The sequence below is a fragment of the Diadema setosum genome, chromosome 1 (genome assembly GCF_964275005.1).
Source record: "Diadema setosum chromosome 1, eeDiaSeto1, whole genome shotgun sequence".
NCBI lineage: Eukaryota > Metazoa > Echinodermata > Echinoidea > Diadematoida > Diadematidae > Diadema > Diadema setosum.
The window spans coordinates 52,320,344-52,331,128 of NC_092685.1; positions in this window are offsets into that span (position 1 = coordinate 52,320,344).

Sequence of the window (10,785 nt, forward strand, 5' to 3'; positions counted from 1 at the left end):
TATGAAGGTCGTTACCTTGCTCTGTGAATCTGTGTGATTGCACCATGGGCATAGGTTGTTATTTACCTCTCTGATAGATGGCAAAGCTATAGATACCTGTCCTGATTCATGTAGGAGATATGTCCCATCATAACTTTGAACTTAACCTCCCAAGATGGCATCACTACTTCAAAGTCAAATCTCTGTCTTCTCTTTCAATTTTCAGTTGGAGGAGGAAAAAAGGCTCAAACCTCAAAGTGTAAACCTCCCACCATGGGTTACAATGAAAATCAGGGGTACTGAAAATGCTATAATTTGTGTATTGAACGCCTTGCATAATAACTGACTTCATTTGGCAGAATCAAATCACAATGTCAAGCTCAAATTCAGAGAAAATATACACAATGTATTGGAATATAAGACCAGAAAAACAGATGATTAGAAACAAAATGCCTGTTCCTCCATTTGCCCAAATAACATTGGTTGAATACAATTCTATACTCATCAGAAAATCCCACCCAAAAGATATACTTTTTACTAGCATGAGAGATGGCAATATTCTAGACTTTAAGTGGTTGGTCTCAATGTATACTTAAAGGTTTATCTCAGTCTTTGGCTGGGATGAGCAACTGATCTGTCTGTCAAGGGTGGTCCTCAGCTGCAAAGGGAGCTAATTACTTGAGCAAGCGAGGCTAATCTGTTTGGAGAACACTCCTCACCATCCTCACAGACTCGCCTCTATCAATTACTTAATCTTTCCCACAGGCTATTAAACTGATTGTAGCCATAACAGAGAAAAGTCAATCTGAAGACATGAATCACCATCCCCATTCCTTCCTATTTCCTTTCCTCCTTCTTGAGTCATCTTGTCAGAATGTTGCAGTCTTTCACAGACATCTTTCAGTAACAATTAAATCACAGCTTCAAGACTGCTTTTCCTTTTTAAATAAGCTAATATTTGGTACTAGTTTAGTAATAAATTCATAGTATCAGCACCTATGCTGATCACTGAAAATCATCTAATATTCTTTCAGAAAAAGATTGCCACACTTGTCACTCACATCATTCAACTTCAGTAAATTCATCTCAAGCAGAAAATGTGATTTCCTAAATATCATCCACTGGTAAAGTTGCTGAGTTAAAGAAGACTGGTATTCACATACAGAAGACAAAAATCATATTATGCTAATACTATGTGTATAAAAATTATTTTGTTACACTCTGCCCTTTCTAAAATAAGTAAATACTTCACAAGAAGATCATGCACTGATGAATAGAATATTAAAGGAATGTGAATGTCTACCATTGAACATCATGACAAGAACTGGACACAGCTGAATTATGGCTCCACTTGAGAGAGAACAATGGTGGTTCAATGAATCACCTCATAAATCTTGTGTGGGATGCTTGTCCTCATGCCCAGCTCAAAGCAAACCAAGTTTTAATTAAAGACAAACACATCTACCTTTGAAAGAGCTTGCTTCATCTTCCAAAGGTCCGCTATACAGGTTTGAAAAGATGGCTAAACTTTGGGTTTTTTTTTTTCATCTCCTCTGAAATGGAACCATGAAGCTACAGCAGAAATTAACCTAATTATTTATTCTAATGAACATTATGGATAGGTTATAAATCCTCTTCCTTCACTGCTAAAGTAACTAAAGAAATTATTCTCCTCTGACAAAAAATGTAATCTTAAGGCTATTTCCTCCTAGAAAAATATCATTTTCAAAGAGAATATATCAAGCAATGGCTCATTTTGTGACACAGAAACACTGAGGCACAAAGTATGTGCATTTTGCATGTGTACACATGGTTCATACTGTTTAGTGCATGCCCTTATGACTTTATTTTTCTGAACATATCAATTTATTTCATTTTCAATAATGTACATAATCTAGATTCAATTTGGTGACTGTAAAACAAAGAATGCTTGCATACAATTTCTTTTTGCAAATTTTGCGAGAGCCAAATTTTGCAAAATTACAATGCACACAAAAGTTCTTGTCAAACTGTATGCATTATTAAGCATTTGATGTTCATATTTTGAAAATGGTTTCATAGAATGAGAAATAATCGTGTTCAGTACATGAGAGAAAGATGTAAAACAAAAATGCATAAGTAGTCAATCTTATTTCCTCTAAAAATAAATCAAGTTCATAAAAATTCAAAGCCATCACAATGCCTCACATAAAATTCTTGGACATGCACACCAAATATTGCAAGCAAACTTCATAATATAATGTATTCCTTTTAAACACAAAGAAAAAGAAAAAAATCAATACAGCAAGTGTGTACTCAATGTTATGTGTACACTGTCCGAATTTAAGGAAGATCTAATGTACAACGGATTTACAAAACCCAATATCATCTAAATGCATACTCTGCTCAGTAAGTACTCCTGCTGTAGTACAACTACAGAGTCCTTCTTGCACACAAGGCTTGTTCTTCCCACAGCTACTTCAACATTCCTAGCAGGACACCAATTTGCAGGTACTGGAATGCACTAGCAAATGTAACTCAAATTGCCCTGACAAATAACGCCCCTACCTCATCACATAAATCACTTGGTAGTGGATCAGTAAGGTTCCATCCAAACATCCAGCAAGAGAAGTGAGGGCAGGAGTAGATTGAAGACAAAAGCCACCACTAATAGTTCAGTCCCATTGGAGATACAAGATTCCAGCGTCAGTGTACGCCAGAAAATGTAAATTGCAAAGATAATAAAACAAGCAGGAAATGAAAGCACACTGCCTTGGCAGAGATATGGGACAGCGAAGGGTGCCCTTTTCTGGAAATCTTCTGGCAGATGTAATCAAATGGAGACAATCTGCGGAGAAGTTAATAGAAATCAATCAAGGAGAGCTTTAGTCTTCTCCTCATTAGATGTAGATCTGTTTATGCAAGACGCTGGGCCCGGAGTTCTTGAGTGGATTTTGGAAAGTATCTTTGGATATGACACACATGGACTTGCAGTTTATCAATGCCTTGAATAGCTATTCATACTTCTGTAACCAAGAAATGTATAATTTCTCTAGTGGCTCTCAGTGCAAGGTATCTGTTTAATGTTTCCTTTCAACTAATCTTTTTAAAAATAGGGAAACTGTCCACATAAAACTGTCCACAGAAAGCAGAGCAGCCAATCAGCATACTGCAGTACAATGTAGATGCGATCTACACACTGGTCCATGAGGCTAATACTGATAGCACTTTACACATGCTATCAAGGAAACAAACAATGATAGATTGCTTGTATTTTATGATGCACTATCATGAATGTTGTCACAGTATACATGTACCACATCATTTGTTCATGTCATTGTTTTCAATATCATCAACATGATAGCAATGTTATGTTTGGTAACATAATGCTATGGGTAAACAGGATTTCATTGATGAGGGATATAATAACAGAATAGCCTTATATGAAACACAGATAGTCTGGTGTTACAGTTTTGTGGTATTGAACTACACACTGATGACATGCATACAGTCAGCTACATGAAGTGGGACTCTACCTACAATGTATAAGTCGTTTTCTGCCCTTATGCCCATCCCTCCAGGTGATTTCATTGATATCCATCTACATAGGCCTACCTTTTCCTGTAAGGCTGCTAATAGTCATAGAAGCAAACTAATATACAGATGTGTAGGTAAAAACATCATCTTGGTAAGTAATGTCATTTGTGAGCTCTTGCTTGTTCATGTATAAATCAGCAGGGGGCAACAATTTAAAATTTCAGTGTAATCTCATTGGTAAGTTATCACTGGGAACATAAATGACTCCTAATTCATATTTCAAAAACTTTGGTCTCCAGTTCACTTGTGCTCTCTTGTCTATCTGTGATATAAATTAACTGCTGTAGTACGTACAGATACAGTGCTGCTAGCTAGCAGTAAATTGTAACAGTTCAAGTGTGTGTGCGCAGCTGTGATGTGTGCAAATGAACAACATGAACAATGCGAAACACAAAACGCAATGGGGGTAAAAGACCATATATTCACGTAATACAGGATATAGGCCCTATATTGCATAGTTGATTGACCGATCAGATTACAGAATTCACCATCACTAAAAGGTACAAGTGTAAGTGCCTATACACTGTAGGTCTACTGCATTCTTCTAAAACTGACATTTATAACTTTTATCTTGAATATAGATTATACTTGCAGTGAGTCATGGAAAAAAATGATATGAACAGGAGTGGACTAAACTTATTCACAATTTCTAATGCTGCTATAAGTACAACATTTAAGAAAGAAGTGTTGAATGGAGAAAATATAAAAACAAATCACAGTTAGTGCAGATTTATCCAGAAATTGGTCAAATATTGCCAGATTTTCATATGCACCACAATTACACTGAGCTACACCATCTAAATAGGCCTAATTCCCCTACTGCATGTTATGTGTGCATTGTGTTATATGTGTGTTACACACTGTATGTGTAATACCTTGTTAAAACTGTCCATAGATCCATCATGATACATTTCCTCAAAGAGGTATCAATCAAATTTTAACAGTTTTCATAGTAATGATGATGTGGAAGTACATCTTTATCTTAACATATTGATACTCGAAGCATACAGAAAATATACAAACTCTGTACAGTACAACATACAAATCATCAAACACTTTCAAAGCATGCACACCATTGACATACAATGCACTGTAAATATCATTTGTGCTTGAGTTAATGTAGACTACAGAAACGCATGTATTGTAAACAGTGTAAAACAATATCATGGTAACTTTTTATGAGTATACTCTGAAATACATTTCAGAGGATAAACACATTCATTTGTGTAAATTGTTTATTCAGTGATAGAGAATGAAATTCATATTTCCTAATATTGCCACTAAGCACCAGAATTTGGTTACACATTGTATTTAACATTAATTACTTAATGAGTGAATGATTACTATCTTATCTGAGTTTTGCATTTGACTGTACCACCTATGGGATATGACCATCTGCTCCATTCCTATCTCTCTGTGAGGGTAAGAAACAAACATCAATATCCAAATATCTTATCTTTACTTACACACAAAGGACACTGATAGCATGGGGACTAATTGGCTGGTAAATAAGGGCACAGAAAAGTCATTATCAGTATATAAAAAAAAAGTATGAAATCTGGCTTTAAAATTTTAATTCCTTCTCTTCACCGTCAGGAATGAATGACGTAAATGGTTGTGACTGTGTAATCAACACAGTCTATACACATTAACGTACTACACAGCCACATGAGCTTAGCCTCAGTGCAATAAAATCACTACAGAACTCTGGCAACGCACAGCACAAGCACACTATCTACTGTTGAGTTACATATTCTCTTGTAATAATGGGCTTTACTAATATCAGTAAATTAATGTCTCAATCTGACAAAGCCTTACCTTTGAAGTGATATGAACCATTTTTGAATTATCAATAATATAAATCCGTAAAGAGCTTGAATTTAGTCCGACATTAAAGATCCAACAGGACGAGAGATCCACAATGCAATGCAACACTCAGTGAAACAGGAACGCGATAGAGAAAAGCGTTATTTCCTGATTGTACCACGTAAAAAAAAAAAGTTTTGACTCAGCGTTGATAGGGCAGACAATGAGTTATATCCTTTCCGAGGCTAAATATGCATGAGAGGAAGAAGGCGCGTGGGGAGCAAACCCCCGAGAGTTGTATGAAACCGGAGTAAGATGGGGGATAGGAGCAGAAGTCGCAAGGAGTAATGGGGGCTGCTTGGACCGTCATGTGAACTACAGCCATGCCGCCTTAGCTCCCTCATGAGTCATATCAGATTCTTACTACACTAGCACTCTCAGGACAAGATTTTGTGTCGGATGTTGTGATTGGCTGTTTGCATCCACTACTGAGACACACACACAAACAACAGCACATCTACATAACTTCATAGCTCACACACGTGGGACTGAAGGAAACAGACACTCAGCCAGTCTTATCTGTTTTTGCAGTCTAAGCAGGCATTTGTCTCTAGCTCACTGGTCAAAAACTGGTCATGGCACGTGGACACTCTTCCCACACAAACTCTTGATTTCAGTGTCTTTCATTTTATTTTAGTTCACTCTTGTCATACCCAATCACGGGCCTATTTATAACAAGACCTGCTCCAGAATGTAGGATTAATCCCCATTTATCTTAATTTTACAAAGAGAGTAGATTCAGAGCTGATATCAGCTTGAGCTCATTTATAGCTCACAGCAATCTCTAGTAAATCTGACAAATATAAACCAAATATTACACCTCGAGATAAAATAATTGTCATGAAATTAGCATGCACTATATTTGACATCATACCGTATATCTTCTGCCTAGCTATCAGTTATGATTCCATATCATCCCCCTCTACCTGGTATAGGTGCCAAGTTATAGAGACATGATACTCAATGTGGTAGACAAATGAATTATACACGAAAGTCCCTTGAAAAATTTGATCCCTTGAAAAAGAGAGATGAAAAGCATTCAAACAGAACATCAGGTAATTTAGGATCTTCAATATAAGCTTCATTTGTCTGTCATTTGAGGATAATCATCTTCATAATAGCATGTATATGCCAAGTTCTGATGAAAAATGTACAATGGAATTAGGGGCTTTAGCTAAAATCTGATTTTCTACCTACAGTGTATGCTTCAATATTGCATTACTGTGCTACTTGACAACTACTCTTTTGTCTTTTTAAAACCAATCAATCTTTCATCATCTGGAGAAATAAAAACATTCTTTTGCAGACTTGTTGTACGAGCTGCATTCCATATGTCCTATTCCTACAAAGAGACTAAATCCATACCATTCAAACATCAGTTAAAAGTGGGTCTAACAATATAGTGCTTGTTTGCATATCGGAGACATCACTCCACCAATTCTGAATGAGTGTATTTTATACTTTCAAGGGTAAAAACTTGTCTAAGCATGTCTTTACAAGTTTATAAGTTCCAACATTCTGTTAGAAAATGCTCACACATGACTAATAGTCATATACTTGAAATCTTTTGTACTTTAAACCTCTTACTTTCTTCAGTCTATTATTCTCATGTGCAGAAGGTACTAAAAATACTACTGAATTTTATGGAAGTTTAGATTTCACACTCTAGGCCATACAGAAGCCTGTGTCATAAAAACCAATCACCATTTTATCTTTGTGATGCAATCAACAATCATCCCCCGATGGTTTACTTCCCTATACACTGAAAAGCATCTACAATACTTCCTGGTCAACCTGTCACCACTCATTACAGCCTAACAGTTTGTTTGAATTTGGTTCTGTAATACCATATGAAGCTATTCATATTTAAATACATTGTATGTATATATAATTATGTGTGTATTTTATACCAATAAAAAACACAGACAACAAAAAATACACATACATACGAAATATATAAAGACACATAAACTATATCGGATATCCATATGAAATTTTAAAAAAAAATTCAGAGAACCACCACTTATGCATACTACAACATCCCTACTACATCACAAATGGATTTAAGTACAAATACTCTTTATTAATTGTTACTACATCCAATGTGCATTTAAGCAATTAAAATGTACATAATCCATGGATAAAATTCAAACTACTGTACCTTGTGAATTTAGGCCACTATCCTCCAAATATGTATTAGTACACTGTATAATATCATGAGTTCAATGTGTAATGCTCCAACAAGCAAATGATCCATGAGTTCTTACCCATATATACGTGTAATCTTTGTACTTTGCTGTAACTTGTCTGTTATGTGCTTTACATGCATTTGGAACATGCTACATATGGCTAAATTAAGTTTATCCTGGTAATACTGTTTTTTTCTTAACACACAGGAAATCAGCACACCAGTATGCACTCCTTGGCAAACGGCAGGAGAAAAGCTAGCACAGACTGAAGTCACATGTGAAAGTGATTGACCCCAGTAACCCAGGGTCAGCCCTTCTCTCTGTCATGGAAAGAATATCAAGTTTTATCTTCCTGCTGCAGGACAAGCAAAAGATTATCATAATACTCCCTTGGGTATGATAAGCGACATTACAACATGAGCCATCCACTGCTTCATGTATTAACCCTTTCCACACAAACCCTATGAGTGTGTTTTGAGTGTGAGTTTTTGCCTCATAATTTATTTTATTTTATTTCATTTTTTTAACAATCTTGCCCCATTCCCTGGCAAATAAACAGTGTTTTTTTTTTCTTTAACATGTCAATACCAAGAATAATATCATTCTATTTCTTCATCTTCTGCAAGTTTCCTTCATACCTGGATAAAACAACACAGTGGAACAATCATCCACAAGCACTTTATTTGCAGGAAATATTGTTAAGATTAATAATATACAACTTCATCATATGGAAAAAAAAATATTTTGAATAATGGCAATCCCACTGCATACAACATTCAACCGAACAAAAAAAACAAAAACAAAAAAATCACAAATACTCATCTCACTGTCCTGATGAAAGAAAATCATACTATTATCTTACAGACTCTTCAGAGGCACCCAGGGAATTGTAATTTTCACTTTTCCATCAATATTGTTTTACTGGCGTAAGTTCAAAATGTTTGGATTCTCTCTCAGTGACCAAAGTCCTAATGCAAGGTTCATATCATGATCGGGAATAATGTAGATTTCATCTCAATTCACTTTCCCATGGCATCAAAAAAGAGAGAGAAATAAAGCCATACTCTATGCATAACTGATAAACACATACATTTTCCCCTGTTGCCTAACATCTGTTTAGCACATTACGTCGCCTTTCAAGGCTTGGGGTGCAAACTCCTACTAGCCAATCACAAGCTTTGTTACATTGCTCGATCATAGTGTGTCATCGGAAAGAGTCTGCTGGTAGCCAGCAACTTTCCGTCATTTCAGTTTGGTAACCATGGCTACAGTTAATCTAGTTGCCATCGCTCTTTTTAGTGTGTGTGATATGCACAGTACTTGTACAATATGCACTGTACATGTACACAATTATAGGTTGTGCAAGGTGCATGTACACATATCGAAAATGAAACTAGCCGTATGTGAGTCTGTACAACAAACTTTGTCAGCATGAGTACTAACTTTAATGAACACACAAGATGAAGGGGAGAAGTAAAAATAAGTGGTCAAGAAGAGACCAGACTTCAGAATTCAAATCTCGGCATGATACAAAAATTATGAATACTTTATGTAAGTAACATTAGCAGGGATATGATTTACAAGGCTGTATGAATTATAGTTTTTTTTTTTTAAATTATGACTCAATGTAGGTCTGACAGTTTGGAAGAAAATCATAAAATGACTGCCACAATCCTTACTCTTTAGGTGCAAGGTATATCACTGCAGTTATAACCACAAGATTTCAATAAAAAATTCCCAATTGGTCAAAATTTCTTGCAAATATCAAAACAGTCCTATCAGATCCAATTATATAACTTAAGAAGGAGCTATTTGCAAATATTACACACTGCTACATTGTGAAGTTATCCCTCAATGCCTATTGTAAGCTTGTCATTATTTCCATATCAGTTTAAAATGTTTAGCCTTGGGCTACCTGATAAGTATGCCTTGTATATAGGCAGAACAGTATATGTGCAGAAGACTGAATGAAGCTTGAGCTACATCATTGTATAGACACCTTACGGCAGTTTCCACAAAGCTCTTCCCTGCATACACGCAAGGGCAATGGTTTTGTACATGTATGTTATGTTATGTATCTGGAGCACTTTCAATGAAACAAGACACTAAAATATCTCATGGGTTAATCAAATGCCAGTATAATAGGCTATTAGATAACTATATTGGCATGACAATGGATATTTGTGATGTTCTACCAAGGGACATTTTTGCTATAAACATATCATACCAGAACCACAGTATTTTTTTAGTGTAATTCATAGGAAGAATTTAAGCTGCTCCTAAAACACCTGCATGCTGCAAAATGGCCACCATGGAAACTTAAAGGTTATTATTTGTTGCTCTTTAAAGTACTTTGACAAATCTATACTGCCACAACACCTGATGACTTTTGTAATTACTCATGAAAATAAACATGAATGTTCTAACCTTTAATAAATTGCTAGTTTTGGGAGGTTTGAAGCTCCTCAAGAGCATTAATTTAGTTGCCACCTCTACCACTCATTATTTATATAATGTACACAACAGAATAGTAGCACAAACAAGGACTTCTTCTCATTCTTTTTTTTATTCCTTCCATTCATTATTTCTGAATGTTTGTGTGTATGTTTAAGTGTGTGTAAATCATTATCCAATCTGCAGCACTATTTCATGTTTCAAGTATCATTCTTGGAATTGCACACAGACAAAGAAAAAAAATATTAGCCCTCAATACACATTTTGGTTAGTAAATGAATTGCACTGCAGTACGGCACTATGCTCACACCTACTGTAAAGTTCCGTGTATAAGACGCACTTTTTTTCCATTGGAAAATATGAAAAATCGGGGGTGCGTCTTATACACGGGTACAGTCAAATCACGGAAAAAAATCTGTCACGTACACCCAATTTTTTTAAGGTCAACTTGGGGCCATTTACGCCCATCGACATCCGGAGGGTAAGCAATCATTAAAACGTACGGATAAACGAGCGATGTATCAATCTGGACACACACAACAGCTGTAAATATGGGATAAACTTACATTGGCCTTGTGTAGTAACGATGTTTCAATCTGGCCATAGACAACAGCTGTAAATACGCGATGTATCATTAAAACTTACCGATGTATATCGGTCTACCAAGCTACCAACAGCCAACCTAGTAGCTGTAAATACGCGATGTACAGGTATCATTACT